Consider the following 21580-nt stretch of genomic DNA (forward strand, 5'->3'; position numbering starts at 1 on the left):
AGAAAAGTTGAGGGTCCTGCACAAGTTTCAAGCGGCATAGGCGCTCCTAACTGTGTGCATAGGATTTGGGCCGCACGTGGTAGCAAGTCCGAATCTTGCTCGTCTCCTCTTCATTCGATTCAGCAGCCCAGCACTGAGACTGTGGCTGGATGATCGGCATGAAATCGCCTGGTAGAGGCACTGGGGTTTTTAGTTCTCCAAAGCCCTGCCGGGATTCCTTCAGCTTCCAGTAGGGGAAAGTCCCGTTCAGATCAAAAAGCCGCCTTCGGAGACCGGCATCCGATTCCTTAGCAGCTCGCAGTCACTTCGCTGGGATGACTTTTCCCCCCTCCTTAAGTTTGACACAAGATGAGGCCGAATAACGGCAATATGGGACTTATTCCCATTGCGCAGTGTTTAGAGTAGGGCTCAGCCAGACCGGCGTGTTGAATTCTACCCTGAGGGCAGCGCAGTGCCGGGATACGTCTATGTACCTCTTGATCTGTTTAATCCTGATTTCCGCACTTTGATATAACTAAAAGAATCGTCACCCCGGGGTTGCAAAAATTCCAAATGTCTCCCGCGGGCGAGTTTTGTTCTCCCTAAGTTTGGAAATATTTGTCGTGCGCTCTACGCCTCCGGCGCTGCAAAAGATGCTCCCCAGTCGCCTGCATGGACATGAGTTTGGTTCCTGGTGCATCTCCCACCTGATGCTTCTTCCGTGCATTGATTGACACAACACGCCCGACAGGGCTCAATAATACAGGCATCCGAGGGCAGAGCGTCAGGCAGCAGCCGGCGTTCTCTCGCACGCATGCAAAGTGCGCATTTGGGCCGTTTTCTTATAGATCTCGCTGCAAGGCAAGGCTAGCCGGGTTGGAATCGGGGTGTTGGGGGGGACACCGCAGGTAAAATTAAGTCTCTTCTTAGACTTTGCGTCTTTTGGGTGCAGGAGTAGGCAAGTTTACGAATCACACAAGTCTCTTCAACAGCTAGGGATTTGTTTTAGATCTTATCACTCGATGGGGGAAGAAATGTTGCTCCGTATACATCTTAATAATTTGTGTGTCGATTTATTAAAACAAGATTGGAAAAAGAATCTCAGACTTTATGGCAATTAAAATGTGGGTTTTTAAAAATGCACGAGGCTCCCTCGTGATAATGTATAAACTAAACTAGGAGAAATAAGTTTAGTGAAAATCGTGGAAGGCGCTAGGCGCAACTTTGTTGGTAAGAAAACAATTTGAATGAAAGGAAAGGAATAGTCAAAATTAGGATGTGTTGTAGATGTGCAGTTTAGGAAATTTTGAGGAAAAAGGCTGTCCAGAAGAACCGGATAAATTAAAACGCGGGAAGAGAAACAGGAATGCAGGTTAGCAAAGGACTGCCTTTTTAATTGGGGAGGAATATCAGAATTAAAATGTAAACAAGAACCAGAAAATTTCTAGCGATCCTGACTTTTTCAGAGCAACCCTTTATATGTCTACCCAGAAGCAAGTTCAATTGAATGTAAGTGGAGTTACTCTAAGGTAAGTGTACATAGGGTTGCAAACTTAAAACTACTTATTCCTCCGAAGCGGGCATTTAAATGGGCCAGAATATCTTACGTGGTCTTGTTAGCGGATGAGAAAAGAAGAAACGCTTTCATTAAGTTTTGAAGGATCAATCTCCCCACGTGAATTGAAATGAAACCAGATTAGGGCAAATTCGCTGTTTCGCTGTTCATCCCTAGGATTTGGGTGGCTGTCTATATTGCGCCGAGCGCTCTGCCCAGGTAGGTGCTGGGATCCCAACCAAACCCGCCCGTTTGGGGACTTCAGACACAGCAGTGATGCTACCTTCTTGGCCTTTTGGAAACGCGTGCAGCTATTTTGGAAACAGAAAAGTTCCCCCGTCTTGATCTGCGAAAGCAGTAGGTGGTGATGGGACCGGCCTGGCCCCCAAGCACAAAGGCGGACCCACAAAGCGCCTCTTCTGTTTTGGGGGCCTGGGGGGGAGGCGGCTGCCCCCCGCGCGCCCTCCGCCTCGCATCCCCTTGCGTCGAGGTGCGAAGAATATCAAAAGGGCGAGAGAGGCGCGCTAAGTTTTTCCACTGGTGGTTGCTCACATGATCCCGGCGCCTCCTGGCACTTTGAAAAGCCTCTTTCAAGGTTTGACTGCCCCACACACCTTTTTTTAAAAAAAAAAAATTCCTAAAAAGAAAATGATTGAGAGACTTTTCTCTTTCATGCAACATTAAACACCCACACCCCTCCCTCTTTTGGATTTATTCTCTCCATCTCTTCACAGTTCTACTTCTCTTCCCCAGCCTCGGCTTCTAATTAACACTTCTAAGGAAGTGAAAGTTCCTCAAATGCCTCCCCCCGTTGGTTTTCGGGCAAGGCACCCTCAGGAACAGCAAACCAGCAGTTCAGCTTGAACCCATAACTTAGGGTCCTGTTCTCTTGGCCCGCTTCGAGCTATGCGCCAGTGTTCCTTTGCGACCGCCCAGCACCCGCGTATCAATTCATGTTTATTACTCTGTTTACAATATCTCCTCTTTCCTCCATCGCGGAACCCAGGGCGGCGTACACGTGCTTCCCATGCGATCTCCTATCCAGACGTTCGCCCTTTCTCGGTCCTGCTTAGCTTCAGCCCAGCGGGGGCCTTCGAAACACATCACAAGTCGCGATTCCGCCCAGCGAAAGTCGAAGGGGCCACTTTGAGAGAGTTGAATTCAGCGGAGTTCTTCAGCTCGACCCAAAACTCTAAAAAAACACACCCCTCTTCCTCCTTCTAGTGAACTGCCGCGTTGCATCTCTAGCGCACCCCGTAGTTGATGTTAAGTAAGGGAATAGGAAGCAATACCGCAATCCTAGCTAACCGTGTCTACTCAGAAGCAAGTTACGGGTAAGTTAGTTTAGGGTTAGTCGGAGTAAACTCTTTGGATTTCTGTGACCAAGTGCGAGTGCGAAGACCGCAGCCTGCCACCTGACCTTGCCTCCTCCAGTTTCGAGTGACTTCTAGCAGCCTGCTGCTGTATGTACTTACTCGGGAGTAAGCCCCACTGTTGTCAACGGAACTTTTTCCAAAGTAAGAGTGCGAGAGAAACTTTGCAGCCAGCCTAAGTCTTCTTTTACAACTCTCTCCGCCGCCTGAGCATCCTGGCCAGCATTCTCAGGAAGTCAGTCCGTTAAGCTCACTCTGCGATTCTGTGCAGAGTTACTAAATTGTGAGACTCACCGAGGTTGGCGAGACTTATTTCTATGTAAACCTGCGGGCGAGCGGTCCGCAACGGGGTTTAGGATTACAGGCCGCATTTCCTATATGAGCCTTTGTATCTTCCCTCCTCCTAATTTCTCTGCTGACCTCCCTCTTATTCCCGGCTCCTCTCCCCCTTTCTTCTGTTCTCGCACCCTCTACCTAGTCTTCCCCTAAAAGTTCCAGTACATAATGCGCGGGAAGGAATAACCCTGCAGTCACTTCTCTTGGGAGGAAGGGTCCTTCCCCCCCCCGCTCCCCCTTTTAACCCACTGGGCCACCCCCTTCCCCTCTCCAGTTTTCCATTAAGCCTTGCTTTACCGGTCAGTGTTAGTCGTGCAACCCAAGTACGGTAAGTAAGTCTACAGGATCCCATTCTTAAGCACCATGGCTCGATAGATTCACAAATTCATGCCGTATCCTGGCTTTTACGCACCTCCCTGCGAGTAAGCCCCATTGATTTCAGTCAAGGGAACAACGCAGCAACTCTTAAACACATTTACTGAATGTCCAAAAGAACTCAGTGGGACATCCAGGTAAGTTTGTGTAGGAGGATCGGCGTGCAGTTGTGTTTAAAGTCAATGTGGGTTCCTTCCTATCCCAACCTAATAGCGCCCTCCTGTATACGTCTACTCAGAAGAAAGACTCATTTGCTTCAAGTAAGTAAGGGGGGCATAGGATTGAAGGCTAAACATCAGTTGCCTTGAAAGTAATTCCTATTGATTTCAACGGGACTTACTTGCAAGTGAGCGTGGTTAGAATAGCACCGAAGGTTAAAAGCGCGCGCAGCATGACCTAAGTAAATCCCACTGAAATCAGCCGGAAGCTTCTGAGTAAATAAGCATAGGATCTGGCAGCGCGGCTGTAATCCTATATAGTGGGATTTACGTCTGCATAAATATTCTTAGGATGGAGGTTTAATTAACCCATCTGCACATAAGATTCAGATAAATCAGTGGAACTCAACGGAAGCAACCAGGAGGGCACGATGCAGCCAAAATTAAGCACTTGCTTAAAGCTCTCATTTAAATGAATGTCCTTACTTTTGGCAGGAATGTCCCCCACTTGCTTCCTTGACAGGAAGTTCTATTGAAATGAATGGGTATAACTTCAATTCTTCACACATGCGTTTGGCGGTGAGCGTCATTGACTGAACATAGCGGGGCTTACTTCGAAGTAAACACGCACAGAATGCGGTTGCGCGGCTGACAGTCCGACTGACACATTTGCCACGGGAGTCTTAAGTTCCTTTAAAACCAAAACCCCCAAGAGGGTGGCTGCAGTCCTAGGCACGCTTTTTTTTTTGGCCGGGGAGGGGCAGGAGGAGGTGAAGCGTCACTAACCACTGAACACGTTTACTTGGAAGCAAATCTGATTAACTTCAGCGCGACTTATGTTCAGAGATGCGCGCGTAAGAATCACGCAGCCCGGAAGGCTGCGGATTGTCCCGCTGTGCCCCAAAGTGTTTACTCCCAGGAAAGAGCGCGTAGGACTGCAGCCGTCTGCCAATCGTTCTCTGATGAGTGGCGACTGCGAAGGAAAGGGGGAAGCGGGGGGGGGGATTGTGGTTAGGAGTGCGCGCGCGCGCCTGTTGTGGGGTGGAGAGGGGAGAGGGAGGGAGAGAAAATGATATTTCACTTTCTCTTTTGTGCTCACTTTCTCTTGGGTCGTTCGGTTCCACGCTCCCCCCCCCCGACTTTACCGCTCCCTCCCTGCCTCCCGGCTGTGTGCTTGTTGGTGTGTGTTGTTGCCTCGTCTTGCCTTGCCGTCGGGGGTGGGGGTAAGAAGAGAGAAGCGGCGGCGGCGGCGGCGATATAGCAGCCCTGCCTCCTTTCGCCTTCCTCCGATCAATGCCCCTGGCCACTCACTTTCTGATGTTGCACGACGGGAAATGCTTTGAATACTTACGACATGGCCGCTCACGTTGATTGCCAAGATTGACAGCAGTAAACCAGCGCCTTCGCTTGTATCGGGAGGGGAGAGAGAGAAAGAGAGAGAGAGGCGGGGGGAGCAGGGAGGGGGAAGCCAAGCCCAACAACAAACAATAATGAACCCGATTGTAACTAAATCTCCAGGCAACCCGTCAGCAAACTTCTCCTGACGATCTGGATCCTGCGCATCCGTGGCCCGAAGAAACGCAGCCAGCCAGTAGCTCAGTGAATTTATTCCTTTAGTTAGTATTTCTGCAGCTTGTTTACCCAGCCCTACAGACACTCATTCACCTTTTCCTTCCTTCCGTCCGGCTACGGCAGTTTGTTTGTTTATTGTTGTTATTGTTTTTAAAGGAAGGACCCCCCCAAGGCTTATAAAACGCCACACTGGATCTCGAAGGAGGTAACTAGGAAAAGCAAACCGGCGCAGCGCTCGTTGTGTTGCTGATACCTGTTGTGGACTTGCGGTCGTGTGTGGTGCGCAGCCTGGTTGAGCTGGGGGGGGGGGAGACGGCGGACGCGTTCCTTAGTCGTGTTTTGAAAAGGGGCTTCCACGTTTTGTATGTGTCGCTTTATTCCAGAGAATACGGTATTGTTTCTCTCTCCCCCCCCCCCCCCCCGCTGTCTTTTAAGGGCTTGCTGGTTGCAATTGACCAAAGCAGCAGCAGTATTAGCAGCAGCCGCAATAGCGGCGTCCGGAGGTAGATTGTGAAGTTAGGGAGATTTCTGAATGAATCCCCGGCGCGGCTGCTTAGTGCTGGACTTTTTGGGGAGGGCGGTGTTGGTGGCGGCGGCGCCGACTGGGATGGGATGGGAAGAGGCGAACTGGTGGAGAAAGTCCTTACGCTTCTGACCTGGGGTGAGTTGCTCTGGGGAGGATCCTGAGGCTGCATAAAAAAGACCCCGCTTCTCTCTGAAATCACAACACTGCTGCTGCTGCTGCTGCTTCCCACCCCCTTTCCTTTCCGCCCTCCAAGTGGTGTGTCTATTTTAAAACGTAGTGACAGATCAGCGTTGTATTTTAAGATCACCCGCTGCCTGCGAACACATGGCGCTCTAGAGATACTGCGCGTAAGAGTGATACCAACAGAGGCAGGCGAGCGAGGAAAAATATAAAGCCCTTAAATCAATCTTTGGGAGCCTAAAGCTTCTGCCATTCCTCCGAAGTCCTCACCCTTGGAGATAGTAAGGATGAAGGAACGAGGGGGCTTTGCTAGCGCCTCTGATTTCTCTGTTAACTTTGTGGTGGTTAAACTTGCCGAGAAGTTCGCTGCTAGTGTGCTTATATATCTGTAGAACAGATCCTTAAGAGAAAGGGGGGGGGGAGTATTATACCGCTAGGTGGTAATGCTGGATTTGACCACAGAGGGGCAGTGTATCGAGGATTTGCTGTTCCTGTGGCGCCTTATCTCTCTGCAGGCAGAGGCTGGGATAAAGTTATACTGAAAACTTTAAAATTGATATCACACCCTAATTTGTGTTCCACAGGGAGGGGGAGAGAGAGAAAAAAAGAGTGAGAGCCCAACAACACACAGGGCTCTGCTTACACCATGAGAAGGGGAGCTCTTGGCTGCATTGTGGGCTCGCCCAACATTCAGCTGGGGATTTCTTGCTGTGTCTTAGCTCTCGCCGGAGGTCATGCAAATCGACCTTAAAAGAATGCATAAGCCATAAATTAAAATAAACCCCGTAGCCACGGGCTGATTCATAAGTAGACAATACCTAACCTGGACAAAACGGCTTCCTTTGCGAGCTGGAAGAAAAGAAAAGAATAGTGCCTAAAGTAAACGCAAAGTAAGTTCCCAGAACGTATTTTCTTTTGCATTAATGTCGTTGTTTTCTGTTGTTATTTCGCGCAACTTTAATCTCAGGGAAACTGCCTTCAACCGCAGTTTTAAGCATACTTTGCAGAGATGGTAGGGAGGCAGCAAGGTGGTTTGGTGGGAGCGCTAGCCCCCCCCTTCATAAGTGGTGCTTCTTGTTTGTCATTTTTGAAGAAGGATCTTGTTTGATGTAATTTATTTTGAAGATCTTTCAATCTTCTGTTGTAAATCTGGTTTGTCTCTGAAAAATTGCATGTCACTTAGCCAGGCATTGTGATTGTGTGTGTGTGTGTGTGTGTGTGAGAGAGAGAGAGAGAGAGAGAGAGAAATCACCTGGTGCTTTTATTTTGCTTTACGTTGTATTGTTGAAATATTGTTACAAATACTCCTAAAGTTATATATGAGAGAGGGCGTTTGGCAGGAGCTAAAAGTTCTCTGTTTGATCCAGTGGTAAAACAGGTGTGTATGTCGTATGTATGGGACAGAGTACACGAAGGTGTGTGTGTATGGATGTATACAACATGACACTGTACCACACACACACACACAACTTGCACGAGTGTATATAACGGGCTTTTTGTTGCTGCGGGATCTGAAGTCTTCCAGCTCTCCCCCGCCACCTTTGGGAGCGCCTTGGAGCCGCTTTGCAGCCGGGGTTCCTTGTGTGCGCGCGCGTCTGAGGAGCAGAGCAGGGCCTTGGGGTCAATCAGAGGCGCAGATCATATTGATTTGATTGCCACCACCTCTGCTTTGCGGAGGACTCGTTTCCCGGGTGCTTTTTTTTTAAGCACGGCGAGAAGGGAAGAGGTGGCAAATGTGAAAAGGCAATTGAGCGTTGTTGTGTCTGTGTGTCAGGGTGATCTCGCCGGGGCTTGGGAGCCTGCGGTCAGGAGATTAGCTACGTCCTCCTGGGTGTTCCCCCAAAAACACAGACAGGGAAACTTTCCGAGATAAACAAGCGTATCTGCGCCTGTTGTTATGCAGATAAAGGAGACAGGTTGCATGTGGGTTTCTTTTTTTTTTTTAAAATAGCCCATCGTAGTAGGGTGAGCAGCTTTGAACCTAATTTTAATTTGAAAGGGGAGAGGAACGTACATTTAAAACATATTTTCATTTTTAAAATGACGGTGTGATTGAAACTGGTGGGCATCTCGGTCTAAAGTGACTTTTTACTTTTTGAAAAACCCTGTAGCTGGGTGGGTTTGACTGTGGTTGGGTGGGCAGGTGGTAGTGTTGCAGAAACTGCTTTGAGATTGCAGCTAGATTGCACTTATACTGACTCCCTTGTGTGGGCTCATTGCATCAAACCGCTCTGCCACAAAGCAAATCGTTTTTAAGATGGACACAAAATTTGTCCTGCAACGCGAACCTCTGTCTAAAACGTTTGGAAGCCCTGTACAAGATGATGTATCTTAAGACTCTTCTCCCTCGCTTTTTGGCATCCCATTTCTGTATGTATGATATCTCCCTTTTATAATTAGTAACCGTATCTCGAAGTTAATCTTTTTTAAAAAATTAAAAATAAATCTGATCCTCTCCTCCAATGTATTTTTAGGGAGGTACATATTTGAATGAAAATAATTAGGTTACTTGGATTACGTTTGCAGCTTGAAGTAGCTTGACACCTGGCAGAGAACTGCTTAAGCGTTTTCTTTAAACTCTGCCTCCTTCTCCATAACTGCGTTTCTTATAATACATTCTTGTGTTAAGTGAGAAAGGCTGTTTGTAAAACAATCCCCTGGCTAGTCCCAGTGTTGGGTGAAGCTGATCCTGTAATGGCATTTTGTTTTGAACAGTTGCTGTAGTTGAAGTTCCCTCATAAGGTAAGGTGGCACTGGCTCTCTGAAAGGAGGTCCAAATGCCACATTTATAATTAGACTGCCAATTCAGCACATTGTATCCATTGCTATACAGGGATATACTTGCTGTGTCTGGCCTCTCTCAATAGCCTGTATTCAGAATTAGCCAATTCAACTACTTCAACTTCGGCATCAAATTTAGAATAGGCAATGAGAGAACGGGAGGGGGGCCGAGAGAGAAAGCAAACAATAACTCTGCAATCTCTCCCCTCAGCTGGCCATGAAAGGCCAAAGAATATAAGGAGAGCAATTCATAACAATTGTATTGGGGAATCCATACATCAAATACAAGAAGTTTGGCGAGAGGAGGTTTTTTTTCCTTTTTAAAGAAAAAAGTTATTTGGGGGAGGGAACTAAAATCAGCCAGTGTGGATCAGGAGAGGGGAAAAAAGATGTTCCTAGCATATATTTCTTTCCTTTAAAAAAAAATGGCCAAAGGATATAGGACAATTACACCTGTGCTTGCAACTGAACACAGGTCCCTGGGAAAACTGGCAGGAAAAGTCTTTAGCCCCTCCTGAGGACTATAAGAAGAAACTTTGCTTGCAGGCAGCAGCAGCTCTCCCGCCCCCTGTGCAGTCAGTCACAAGGAGCAGAGCTTCAGGCAAGCCGTGGTTGCTGCTCCTGCAGCCGCCGCCGCCGCCGCCGCCTCCTCCTGCTCGACAGAGGGGCAGTTGAACGCTCTTCAGCGGAGAGCGGAGGGAATTGGCTGTCGGGGAGGGAGAAGGAAGAAGGTCATTTGCATTCTCAGGCCCTTCCTCTCAATCAACGACCTTCTAATTCCCGGGGAAGGAAGGCGCTGGCTGCTTTAGGGTTAGCTGGCGATCCTCGCGCACGCGGCGGCGGGGGGGGGGGGGAAGGGTGCTTCGCCGGCCGAACTTCTTCAAACTTAACCCCCCCCCCAGCCCCTGCCCCAGCTCTGCTCTGCTCTGTTGGAAGCGACCGCTGAGGAGGGATACAGAGGCGGCCAAGTGCGCCGTCGGCGGCGGCAGGGTCCGCAGGGAAAGTGGGAGGTGAGGCGTCCGCAGGGGGTTTTGGTGGTTTGTCTCCAAAGTTTCCCCACAGATTCCGCGGCGGCTCCGGCTCGGTGGGGGCGAGTGGCAGCCGCGGGCCAGCAGCGAAGAACACGCGCCGCAGCGCCTCTGCCTTGCAACACCCCTCGCCGCAGCGGCGGGACTGGGCTGGGGGGCGGGGGAGCCGCCGCCGCCGCCGCCGGCCACGCTTTATCTTTCTTTCAGTGCTCCTTCTCGCTTCTCCAGGCAGGCTTGGCTGCAGAGTTTGTCTGGGCCTCGCTCCTTCCCCCTTGGCTTGTGCCAGGAGTGCCGCAACTCGTTTACACTGGATTAGCCCCACTGATCTTAATGCGACTGCTCTGGGACAAATGAGTTGTGTGACTGCTGCCTCCCGCCACTGGTGTCCCATGTAAACATGTCCCCCGCGCTGAGCAGTGCAGACGTTGGCATTATTGCACCGCAAATAGGCTTGTATGTGTGCTTATCCATCTCTCTATCTCTCACACACCTCCACTCCAAACTCCACATACACACGCACCCCTCAGGAATGTGTTAGCTATGCAGTAGGCAGTATATTCCAGGAGTATATTGTCTCTTTGTGTAGTACTATATGGCTATTTGATTGCGATTTTAATTATTTATGTTTGTACACTTACGTTGAGTGATATCTTCTGAGAAGAGCAGTGTGAAAATGCCTTAAAATTCTCCTCTTTCCTAAACACATACTGGAGGTTGGACATTTGATAGTATGTTATGTGATAATATGATGTGGGTGTATATTTTGATCACATAAGAGTGTAACAGTTTAGGTGAATGGAATGAATATTTCCATAGGGTGTCATGTGGCCAGCTATGAAGTTTGATTGACTAGGTTCAGGGAATGAGAATAAGGATTCCGCTACAGCTATGCTTATAGATTGGCCTTATCAGAAGCAAACCATTCTGAATTCATTTTTATTACCAAGTAGGTTAAGATTTGTCTTAATAGTGTATATATATGTTTCCATCTATATCAGTTCAGTGTTTGTGGGCGTTGCATACATATGTACACAATCCAATGTTCAAAACTATATAGCCTTCAAATAAGGGCAAGCTTTAAAAAATAATTGAAGATACTTGTATGATGTGAATATGTTGCAGTGCTTCATACTGAGGTATTAACCCAAAACAAAGGTCAGTTTTTGTGGCTTGGGCATGTCTATCTCCTATAGTTAGTCCATTTCTGACATTTTTACCAAATATGTTTTAAAGAGGAAAATAATGGTGTTAAGTTCAGGGTAACCTCTTTCTGTGGGGGTTGGAGAATCAATGAATGTGTAGGAAAAGCTGGAAGAGGGATGGAGATCAGGCCTTCGTACATGAGTAGAAGTAACTGTTTTGCTTCTGGTGGACATAAAAAAGTTTCTTCAGTGAAAACCTTATTATATTTGCCAAGCACTTTAATCACCCTAGGGAATACCTCTTTATAAAGCATATCAAGGTAGTTAGCTTTTTATGTGAAATATCTGAAAAATAATTCAATGTTTAATCCCGTCGCCAATTCATAGTGTGACTGCACTGGGTGTGTACCGCTCTTGGCAGATAGAAAATTCAATGTGTGTCTGTATGAATGTATGCATGTATGTAAGCCAATTCACAGTCAATTCTGTACAGAGCTGTTTTTAATGCTAGCTAATAACAATATTAGATTGTCATTGTAAGGTAGATTCCAATTAGTGGTGCTTCCCACCATGAAAACAGAGACTGAGTTTTTAGAGTAGCACTAAATTGATGAGATGTGAATTACAGTACTAATTCACCTGTAGTTTATTCCAAGAGTGGAATGCCCAGAAACAAACCTCTTCAGCATATTGTCTATTTTCCTTTTTCTCGCCTTTTCCCCAGCTATAATAGGTTGCAACTATATAGTAAGTATGAAGCTCTTGGCCAGCTCCTAAATAGGTATTTAAATTTTGTTGTTGTTGATGTTGTTATATAGAAATATTCTCTATACCTCTATAAACTGAGGCAAATGAATAATTAATCCCTGCCCCCAATTTCCTGTGCCTGCTTTTCGACACATCTTTTAGGTGATGTTACAGTTTGTCTAGTATTTAGCATGCCCTATTCTGAAAACGTGTAGAAGTTATGTGGTATCCATCAGTAGTACATCAAGAATTGGGGTGTTATTTCCGGCACCTGTGCAGTTCACTCCTATGCATGCTTACTAAGAAGTAAGCGCCACTTAAATTGTAGTGTTATTCGGAAATAAACTGAATTCAATGGGACTTGAATGCGTATGCATACTTAGGATTGAGGTGCCAAGTTATATAGAGGAGGTGAGTTCATTATGTATATTTGCCAGACCAGAAATCCACTGATTTTAAAACGGTGATGATATTGCAATTATGATAAATTATCCCTTTCATTATAATTTTGTTTGGTCTAGAATTAGCCTGTTTTGGACATTGCCATAATGGATAATCGTGCCAATTTCTGGTTTGTAGCTATCTTAGAAAGTCATGAGTTATTTGACACTGATGAAACTGCTACACATACCCATCAGATATTCAAGTATTCAGTGAAGTTTTAAATAATTCTCTTTCAATTAGTATAACAGGAACTTGAAAAATGGATTTCTGTTAAAGAAACAAGAATCGGTACATAGTGATTTCTTCCCTCCCCCTTGCATACTTGACAATTCTTCTATCAGTTTTAGCCATGCATGCATTTTTAAATAAAGAACAACCTCTTCACAGTTTAAAACTCTGTTTAGAAGTACTTATTTAATAAGTAAAAAGTCAATTAGAAAATGTGGTTGTTTGGTTATTTGTAATATAAATGAATGCTTTTATGTTTCTGAATACAAGTGAAACACACTATCAGGTTACTGTGATTAGGAGTATCATGCAAAGCACAGATTACCTACAACTAGTTGATTTACAGGTATGTCAGATCTACCACAGTGATGTAAACCTGTATCATTGTTCAGTATAAAAAGAATGTTAGAAACAGGAGTAGACATATTTGCATATTTTTATTATTATTAAATATTTAGTAGAATTTGTTAAAGGCATTAACAAGCAGCAATACCGGAATTATTGTCTTTGTATGCTGTGTTTATTTTTTTTCCAAAACTGCCTTGTTCGTATGACAGTTTTTACTGTATGGCATTCCAACAATCATAATAACTAATAGTTTTCTTCTGTTGTATACAGATTGTACCTGTTGACATGCAGCTTTTTTTGTTATGTGAATACCCCTATACAAAATAAAATTAAATACAGCAGTATTTTGATTGTGCCACAAGAATTTCATCTACTGTGTGTGTGCCATGAGGAAATAGTAGAAGAGCTTTGGTGATTGATTTTTGGTAATTTACTGTACAAAATCCCACAGGTTTAAAATAATACACAGATAATTTGCAAGCAAAGCTACCTGGAAAAAATACGGACATGTTTATATAGTGTAAGTGTAGGTTATTCCAACTAAGGCATTTTTTTTGTACTTTGGAAGATGGGATAATATTGGAATACCTGCTGTTTGCAACTTCTACAGAACAGATGTATCTAACCCATTGTTTTTCCAGTACACCGAAAGAAGACCTTCCCAAACCTGTACATCTCTGAAATGCAGTATTGACTTGATTCTTAACTGCAGGGCCTTCGTATCATTGCTCAAAATATCTAACTTTACACCAATATTAGCCATTCTTTTTATAGTGACACTATGCTTAGTAAAAAAACTTCTAAGCACTGAGGTCAGGTGTTGAGATTGGATTCTAGTTTATTTTTTATGAATCAGATAAAGATTTCTGTGCATGAGACCGTATGTGAAGATGAGAGAACAAGAACATTTCCATATCAAAGGCAATATATCTGAGGCTGCATAGTAATTAAAATGCAGTGGTTTGGACTCTGCGCTATCACTTAAGCAGAGCATTGTTGGGATCTTGTACAGAATGCAGCCGGTTGCCTCTTGCATACTTCTAGAAATACACTTGCAATTTTGCACAAACATTTATGCCAGTCCACACTTTTCTGTGGATAATTTGTATTTCATCCAAGCCATTCAAAGCCAGAGCTATTTTATTTTTTTTGAGCAACCCCCTCATTATGGCTTTTGTGCATCAACTATTTTTATTCCGGTTGTTTGTATTTCCTCTTACCAGAATGATGGCTTGTTTATATTCACATTCACTTTATATTTCCTAAGACTTCCCCCTCCCAACCCTGTCTCACATTTGTATTTTGTGATTGGAAAAAATTCTTTAATTTTGAGGTCAGAATGGGACTCTTTCATAGCCTAATTGAAGAGAGCACAAAAGGTTACATGTTGCATTTTAGGGTAAATCTACTGTATGATAAGGAGAGTTTTTCTTTTAAATATACAATGCACATTTCCTAGTTATGACTCATCCTTACACAATGTAAAGATGAACAAATTCCTCAGAAGAATGCACTGCGCTCTAGGCACACCTTTTCACAACTCTGCTTTCCTCGGGTTATATTTGTAGGGGGAGTTAAATCATTTTGGTTTCTTATGCTAATACTCAATTGATTTCAGAAGTGAAAGAAACCAGCATATTGGGTATTATTCTTGTTTCTTTTGGAATTTTTTATTATTATCACCATGCCTGGTCTTAGAGATTGTTTTTAAAACTTTAAGATTATAATTGAATTAAGAAACTGGTGCTTGAATAGAAAACAGCATTTTGGGTGAACTGTTAAAAGTAAGCAATCTAAGAAATTTATAATATAATAATAATATAATATAATAATAATTCTTATTTGCAGGAGTTGGTGTTTTAAGCTTCAGAGTCATGGCCAAATCTTAGCATAGGCAGGGTAGGATGTATCTACTCATCCACATTCCCTGGCAGTTTCAACTGGCTCACATAATCCTAACTTCCTCTCCTAAATATATTTTAGTGGCGCATCAGTGGATTACGTGATGGACCTTGTCATCCCGCTTTTTAAATTCTACTGCTGTGTGTAAGAAATACAATAGAAATGAAAACACTCTTGAAGTGCAGCTGGGTATTTTTCTTCTCTTTTCATGATTCAAATGTCTTGCACTGAGCAGTGTTGTCAGCTTATACTATATTCTGTGTTACCAATAAGGCAAAGTTGGGTTCACACAACCTCCCGCCCCCCCGAAGTGTTTTCCCAGTGACTTCTTATGCAGAGCTGTTTGGAACTAGGTCATGTAAAGGATCAGAACTATATGTTCATGTTGCAAAATAACACACATTTGACAAGTGGCCTTTTTGAGGCATGCTGAGCTTGCGTTGATCTTGATGTGTGTCAGATCTTTCATGTGACCTCTTTCTCCATGAAGCACATGGAGGGTGATTGTAAAAATGAACTTGTGATGAGAGTAAAATAGTTAAAGTCATTTGAATCCACCTTTAGCCTCAGTTAGTGTGATGCCTCAGGCTATGTGGTACACAAAATACTCTGGGGGCCTTCTGGATGGAAGGTGTTAATGTACAGAGGGGATTTTGTTTTTATAGTACCAAATAGTTGTAAAAGGTTACATAGATTCAGTCTCATTTTATGAGCTATTTCAGAAAGCAAGACTGGTCTTATGGGGTACAGTAGATAAACAGCATTTGAAGCTTTAAACTTATTCCTGGAATGTTGGGTGCTTATTTCTGGAATGTTGGATGCTATTAAAATAATGCAGATTGCCTTAGATATTCCTTAAGGGTTTTTTTGTGTGAAAACTTATACTGCGTCAGACAATAAATAAACTGTTTATCACAGTTCTTTGTTACTTGGCTTTCTTAAGCAAGCTATTATTCTGTTACAATTCAGTTGTGATTATATTATTCTATTACAATTCAGTTGAGACTTGTATTTAGTCTTAATTCTTCACATTAAAGTTTGGGGTTTTTTTTGTCCCTTTGGAACACTGAAATTGTTGGAACCATAAGGCTTCTAATTTTCCTTCCACCTTCTTGAGGTCTGTTGGGATCCAATAGGCCCCATTTGGGCTGATGCTTCTGATGTCCCCCCCTCCCCCCTTCTAAAGGCAGCACAGCCTACTGTACTGAAAGCTACTCAGGGGACTTTGGGAGTGGTCTTCAAAGCAGCGCAAGAAGTGGCAGGTTAGCAGCTGAAAACAGGAATTACTTGACCACCACTTGCATGTACCTAAGGACCTCTTTGGATTCTTGCTTTATTATTCAGTATAGTTGTGAGACAGCAACTCAGATTTCATGCATGCATTTGGGATAACACTGCGTCCATAAAGTTCTATCCTACAAAAAGCAAATGGGCCATAGAATAAATGAACTGATCTTTGTTTGTTTGTTTCAAAAGATGTGCCCTTTTGTGCTCTGTGGGAAGAGTTGTACGAACAGATCCAGGTAATTGGACGGAGGTCTAGGGTTTTCCTTTCACCATTTCCTTTTGTGCCAAAAGTGCATACAGTGTTTATTGCCAATGATAAAAGTGATTCCTACAACAGGCCACAAGCTGCAACAGCCTGTAGTCGAAAAAGGTATTTATGCATGCAAACAGGCTAATTTACATGAATACATTTTTTTCTTCTTATTTGCATTAGTGTGTAGTACTAAGGATAAATATTTTGATTTTAAACTTAGGCTTGCTACTTTAAAATGTAGTTTGTTAAATAGTTTAAATTCTCTTACTAAGTTTTTTTCAGTATACAGACTCTGGTAAAACTTTGATCCCACTCAAATCTATAATTTTGATAGTTGCATTGAGCTACTGAGTGTGTTTCCCTTCTTTTCTCCGTTCTAGTTTCAGAATGAACCAGAATGATTTTGTACATTTTGCAGTACATGACAAAGAGCATGCTGTTTTAATATTATTGTATAGAAGGCTATGAGAAAAAAGAATGAAGGGAGAGACAAACGAATGTTTCTACTTCTCTTCCTTCTCTCTTTGTAAAAGAATTAGGAAGAAGAAGGTGCGGAGGGACAATGCTGCACATTTTTAACATCAAAGAGAAAAGTTGCCATAGTTGCAGCCGTAAGCATGAAGTCACTAGTGTACTTCTTAATTATGGTACAAACCTGCGGCGCTTGTGTAGAATTGGGCTCTGTGGATTGGATCAGTCATTTTATATGGAGCTACACAATTTCTGCTCAGTGTAATATGCCTATTCCAAATGACTGGTATAAATTTGGGTTGACTATGATTCGCCTTTTCCTTCCCTACTTGTCTTTTTTTTTTTTGAGAGAGAGAGAGGTAGGAATATAGCAAGGGGGTTATATAGAGAATGTTAAGGACGTTATGTGTTCAAAGCAAAAGGTGTTAATAGTTAATAGTTTATGAAACAACAAAAACAAAAAAATGTATGGGGAATAGCAAAACGTAACTTGCATTCTTCATTACTCATTAGTGCTGGTTATGATTTATGGTATATCTTCCCAGTGAACAGAAAATGCATATATCTCTAGACAGCTCTGTGCTTTTTCACTGAATTCCAAGCCGCTGTTTTAAAAAAATGCAGTGAAATCCTATACATATTTAAAACTTCGTCTCACTTAGTTCAATTTGGCTTATACCCAGGTAGGTGGGTATAGGATTGCAGCCTTAAACAGTGCTCCAGGAAATAACACTTTGCTGTCTTTGACACATCCAATTAATGCTATTTTCCTTTTTTTTTTTTTTTGAAATTGTGAGTAGAACAAGGGAAGCAGGCATCTGAAGCCAGAACAAATGAGAACTTAGGAAAAATAAGAGATGGACTTGTTTAAAAAGAGAGGAAAGCGGGAGAGAAGCTACAGGGTAGTGATAATTTTTATCAAACACGCCAATCCTCAGCCTGTGGCTATATTTGCTGAAATGCCAACAACACTGATTGTTTCTGTAGGTATCGCTCAAAAGAGTTCCTCTTTTTTTGAACTGTTTTCACTCACTCACTCAACCCTATATGTCCTCATCTACATATTGTTGGAGACAGGAACACATTTAGCTCTTTAGCCTAGTCACTGCACACTGTGGGGCAAGGAACCAGACAAAAAACCAGTGCTTAAAATAAGTGTACAATTTATTGAAGAATAGCAAAAAAAAAAAGAAAGAAAGAAAGAAACAAGCAAAGTTCAAACTGGTCTAGCAACTTTGGGGTGAAATATAAAGCAGATAGAGATAGAAGGGAGCTGATACCAAATGTGGTGGAGGCAAAGGCAGTGGTTGCCTGGTAGACATGCATGGAGCTGAATTAGGTTATGGAGAGAAATTAACATGCAAATATATGTTGTTGCAAAGTAGATAGGTACCTATGCAAGACCAAACAGAAACCAAAGTTTAAATATTACTTATTTCAAAGTGGGAGGGGTAGGCAGTAGCATTTAATTGGGGGTTGCAGTAAATTGAGACTGTCCTCAGGATAAGGATGTTGGGAACATACTGGATGCCTCTAGTTGCCAGCAAACAATGAGAGAAACAGCTGCAATAGGAGATGCACATGTTTTGTGCCTCTCCTGCAGCACTGGCTAATCCAAGTAAAATCAAAACAGTGTATCCAGTCCATATATTGAAAACAGGTGTCAAAAGAGGAGTTGCTTTTGAAAAGTTGAAGTAAATATTAATCTTCTCAATTTTTTTGGGCTCAGGATTGTTACCTTGCAGCCAGTGAGTCACATCCAGCCCACCATGCTATGGGATGTAGGCTGCCAGACCTTGCCTGCAGCCTTAGCTCCTGTTCTGATTGGATGATTAAGTCTTCTTCCTTGATTAGAAGATAAAGTGCAGGAAAGGGCCATAGCTCATTGGTAGAGTATCTGCCTTGTATGCAGGAAGGTCCCAGGTTCAACCCCAGACATCTCCAGGTAGTGCTGCAAAGACTCCCAGTTTAAAATCCTTCAGACAGTACTGAGCTAGATGGACTATTAAACTACTGCAATGCACTCTATGCGGGTCTGCCTTTGAAGGTGATGTGGAAACACCACAAAATCAGAATGCAAGCAGCTGGACTAGTGACTGGGAGCGGCCACTGGGACCATATAACACCGGTCCTAAAGGGTCTACATTGGCTCCCAATACGTTTCCAAGCACAATTCAAAGTGTTGGTGCTAACTTAAAAGCCCTAAACAGCCTCAGTCATGTAAACCTGAAGGAATATCTCCACCCTGTCATTCACCCAGACACCAAGATCCAGCTCCTAGGGCCTTCTAGGTTCCCTCACTGCAAGAAGTAATGTTACAGGGAGCTGGCTAAAAAGGAAATTGCAGGTATCCATACAACCCACCCTCTTTCCCCAGAATAAGGGTCTTATGCGTGAATCCTTTGCTTGCTTTTCTATTCGGTGTGTTGTCTGCTTCTTTTTGTATGTTGGCATGGATATTGCCTGGTTTTTGTTGTTGCTGTTTATTTGTTTTGGGGTACCGTGCAGGTGACTTGCTTGTTTGCAGGTGGATGGGCTCTGAACACCACCTGTTTTTCTTCTGTGGCTTGGGTATCTTGGCCCCTGATTGTTCCTTAGATTTCCAAATGTGTCCCCGTGCCCCAAAACATTGTTGCCAAGCGTGGTCTGTTGCAGTATTTATAAAATTAGTGAAAAACTTTATTTCCCACCAGGCATTTTGGAATAGTCAAGCTAGCAGCTGTTTTTATACTGGACAGATATTTTCACTGCTGTTCGTAGACTTATAGTGCATTTTTATTTATTTACCATGTATATATTTAAATCATTTATTTCCCTCTTTACCAAAAAGTTAAATCTTGCTAGCAAAGGATTTACACATACAGTAAAAATAGGGAAGAACTACAAAGACAACAAAGACACTTAAAAGCACCATAACAACAGCAACATGACATAACCAGCTGAAAACAGGGAAATAAAAACAATACAGAACAACAGTTTTTATCTATCTTGTTCTATGTCTTTTTTGTTTCTGTTTTATATTTTATTGTTTTACAGAAATTGTGCTCAATATTATTTCATAAGCCACTTTAAAGGCCCTTCAGACTGATTGGTGGGGTAGCAAATTTTAAATTAAGCAAGTAAACAGTTGGTAAAATTTGGAGCTTGATTCTGAACACACTCTTGCTCTGATGCCTGCAAGAGTGTGAGTGGTTTGCATTGCTCAGGTCCATAAAGCTTTTAGCACATACTTAATCCACTTGCTAGCCTGTGCGAAGTTCTGCAAAGGTCTGAGTGTATATCGATGGAAATTTCACTTTTTACTTTTACTCATTCCCCCCCCCTACAGTTTTAATGGCAGGCTTGTTAGGTATTTTAGGATGCACACTTTAACTTGGAGTAAGTTATGCTAAAAACAATGCAATTTACTTCTAAGTAGACATGCACAGGATTGTTCTATAAGTCTTTCAGGTCTTGATTTGTCAGCAGATTGGAGCCGGGTGGGGTATGTTGCAGTAGATATGTCTCTGGTTGCATAGTTATTGCTTAAGTGTGCTGTTAAAATATGCTTGGAATGTGGCTCATTGTGCCTTTGTTTATAGAAAATGAGGTATGCCTATGCAGGTATTGCTGGATATAACTAGTTTGAGTAGGAAGGAGAACGGACAAGTGACCAGAAACACAGGAAGATAAAGGTTTTATCCATAATTCTACTGCTTTGTTTTTGGGACCTGCTTCTTTCTTCCCACCTCTTGATGTCTTTATATTAATACTCAATATCTGAGGTACAGAGACCTTTTCAAAATGCTAGAGTTGGTTCCCGCTTCATCACCACCAGTGCTACTTCTATAATATTTGCCTTGCCACTTGAATGGAGAATAAACCACTGCCATTCCCCTTTCTTCTGCCACACACACACGGAACGTCCCTTATTAACTTGCATTGAGTAAGGAAACTGAGCTTACTGCTTTGGAAAATGATGCTATCCAGCTGCTTCTGCTTAGGTGGACAGATGTGGATCTAGTCCTTACTGAGGTTGTTCACGTGTATCTATCTAGGCTGTAGCACTTCAGATCACAGGCAGAGGCTTTTGGGACTGAATATACTTCCATACAACAACAACAACAACAACAACAACAACAACAACAACAACAACAACAACAACAAAAAACATTTAAAAAGAAAAAGAAGGAAGGAAGGAAGGAAGGAAGGAAGGAAGGAAGGAAGGAAGGAAAGAAATTCTACATAGAAAACTGGGATGTCAGGCAGAAGTTTTAATAGTTTACTACGCTGTTTTACTGCTAGATTGCTATGTGCAGGGAGGTTGTTTTTGTGTGTGTGCACATTGTGGAACATTCAGCCACATGAGCTGCAGTCCACACACAGCCTTAAGATACCAGCGGTAACTGGAGCTCATTCACTTTATTCACTGTTTTTGTCAAGCCTTCCCTCAGAAGCAGCATTAAATTTCTACTGGATCTCCTAACATCTGACTGCTGCTGGTCATTGGCTAACCCTATTGTAGTACAGACAAGCTCATTGATAAATTGCCAGTATGAATGCATCCCTGTAACAATGCGAGTTCTGCAGATGGAAGTGATTGAGTGAGCATACGAGGGCTAAGGTGATCTCACAAGTAAACTGGTCCCAAACTGTTAAAGGCTTTCTGTAATACCTTGAAGTTGGCATGCTAGGAAATTGTCAACCAGTGCAGGTCTCTGAACAGGATGCAGAGTTACACCAAGACTGTCAATCAGCTCCTTTAGCAGGAGTGCAACCTTATACAGGGTAGGCAATTGATGAGTGACACAGGAAACACTCACTCACATTGCCTCTGCCTTGCCAGGGTTGAAGCTCAGCTTGTTTCTTCCTCATCCATCTCACCACTGCATCCAGGCAGTCCAGGGCCTACATGG

At 43.4% G+C, this 21580-nt stretch overlaps 1 protein-coding gene across 44 annotated transcripts in view; it reads left to right on the forward strand.

Annotated features, from left to right (window-relative positions):
• The window catches only part of SOX6 (SRY-box transcription factor 6), a 443885-nt gene that overhangs the window by 14499 nt on the left and 407806 nt on the right, over nucleotides 1-21580 (forward strand). For 13 of the 44 annotated variants that reach the window (XM_083589548.1, XM_083589517.1, XM_083589508.1 and 10 more), the window contains exon 1: nucleotides 6084-6944. The exons of 2 other annotated variants lie outside the window; for them this stretch is intronic. The gene's annotated coding sequence lies outside the window, so the exon portion shown is untranslated. Of the gene's footprint in view, nucleotides 1-4812; nucleotides 5554-5782; nucleotides 6010-6082; nucleotides 6945-9403; nucleotides 9846-21580 lie in introns of those variants that run through there. 29 more of the 44 variants (XM_083589550.1, XM_083589545.1, XM_083589526.1 and 26 more) reach the window with 17 other exon arrangements.

The sequence above is a fragment of the Podarcis filfolensis genome (assembly GCF_964270895.1).
Source record: "Podarcis filfolensis genome assembly, chromosome: 1".
Classification (NCBI taxonomy): domain Eukaryota; kingdom Metazoa; phylum Chordata; class Lepidosauria; order Squamata; family Lacertidae; genus Podarcis; species Podarcis filfolensis.